At 57.0% G+C, this 1,604-nt stretch overlaps 2 protein-coding genes across 2 annotated transcripts in view; both read right to left on the reverse strand.

Moving 5' to 3' along the window:
* The window catches only part of LOC113215445 (E3 ubiquitin-protein ligase TRIM9), a 126,138-nt gene that overhangs the window by 123,591 nt on the left and 943 nt on the right, over positions 1-1,604 (reverse strand). The gene's annotated exons all lie outside the window — the stretch shown is intronic.
* The window catches only part of LOC113214393 (protein croquemort), a 19,440-nt gene that overhangs the window by 11,120 nt on the left and 6,716 nt on the right, over positions 1-1,604 (reverse strand). The window lies entirely within an intron of this gene.

The raw sequence follows: 1,604 nt of genomic DNA on the forward strand, positions 1-1,604 counted from the left end.
CCCCCCCTCCCCCGCCGTACCAGCCGCAGCCGGACCTCACTCAATATAGTGTGTCTCAATTTTCATGAACGCGCGATGAAAACTTGAGGATAGACAATCTTGCGTGGCTCTTCAAAAGGGGTCAACATTGTAGGCCCCTCCTCGCACCTCACAAAACATAAAGACGATGGGTCGCCCCGGCTACGTGCGTGGCTGTGCTGGACCGACAGAGGAGGATGCACAGCTCTTTTTCGTTTATTTTTATTTTTCGCAATAAGAAAAGTTCGCGATGCCAAATCCCCTCGTCGTGCTGTAGTCCGGTTGTTGATCTCAGCTGCAGCAGGAACAGGTTTTGGACCGGGACGCTCGCCAGGCCTCTGCGCAGAGCCTTAGCTCAGCCTCCCTACGCAGCGCCTGCTTAAGGCTGCTTTGACTCCTCACACACACTCACAAGGTCAAGATCGCTCGCGGCCGTGCGTGAAACGGAGCCGCGAAAAGATTCTGTTATTGTTGTTGCCGGCGAGTCAGCGGTGCGTAGAGCACGCGCGGGCGGCACGCGGGGGGCCCTCCAGCCGCTCCATACCCCACGCCCCCGCGAGCTCGCGAGCACTGCACACGGCACTCCAGAAACCGGACTCATCGGGACCCATTATAACACCACGCAAATTACGATGTTGCAATAATACAGTAAATAATTGGCGATAATCAGGGAAAGAGAAAGAGATAGCGGCGGCCGGCGGGGGGCTCAATTGCGGAGCATCGATCGGATTGATGACAGCGACCGCGCGGCCCGTCCGCCTCAGGCTATACTCGCAAACTTTTTAAAATTTTACAGTTCAGCTTACCTTCTTGTAATTCGTCGTCCCAGAGCGGGGGTGCGTCCTCGGGGTCGGCCAGCACGATGAGGTCGGCGTCGACCGCCAGGGCCAGGACGCCGAGGACGCCGAGGACGCCGAGGACGCCGAGGACCTGGTGGGCCCCGGCGAGGGCGGCAACGGTCCACCGCATGTTGACTGCTCGGATGCGCGTCCACTCGGACACTGGGCTGGAGGCCGGCGGCTCCAGCTAACATATTCTCCCCGGGGTACCCCGCCTCGCCTTACCCCGCTCCAGCCCGCAACGTCGCGCACCGACGCGCCGTGACGTCGCCGGGGTTCCCAGCAGCCAACCCCAACAGGTTCACGCCGAAAGACCCCCCCCCTCCTATATCTGTCATCGAGAGAAGAGAAATGGATCTGGTTCACGACTTAAATAGCTTGGCGCCGCGGATCCAGCCGCCGGCCAAACCATACGTTTTGCCTACATTCTGACGGATTGTAGCACAAAGTTGCGCCTAACATCGTGCCCCCTTCCAGATATACACACCTGCTCAGAATCACAATTGTTGACCATTGGCCATTGCCAAACGCGTGCAAAAATCTCACGTATTATTTGCAATTCGATACAGGGACCAAAGAGTATTTGACAAGAGACGCCAAAGGCCTCCATATACACACAATCACCCACAAAAAGGAAATAAACCAATGTAGCGCGCTATCAAAAACAAATATGTCAAAATAATGAGATTGTCTCGCGCTTGGGCGTAACGAGTGACCCAGGGGTCACAACGCAGCCCAGCTCCCCCC

This window comes from Frankliniella occidentalis, unplaced genomic scaffold (assembly GCF_000697945.3).
Source record: "Frankliniella occidentalis isolate FOCC.00 unplaced genomic scaffold, Focc_3.1 Scaffold8, whole genome shotgun sequence".
Taxonomy (NCBI): domain Eukaryota; kingdom Metazoa; phylum Arthropoda; class Insecta; order Thysanoptera; family Thripidae; genus Frankliniella; species Frankliniella occidentalis.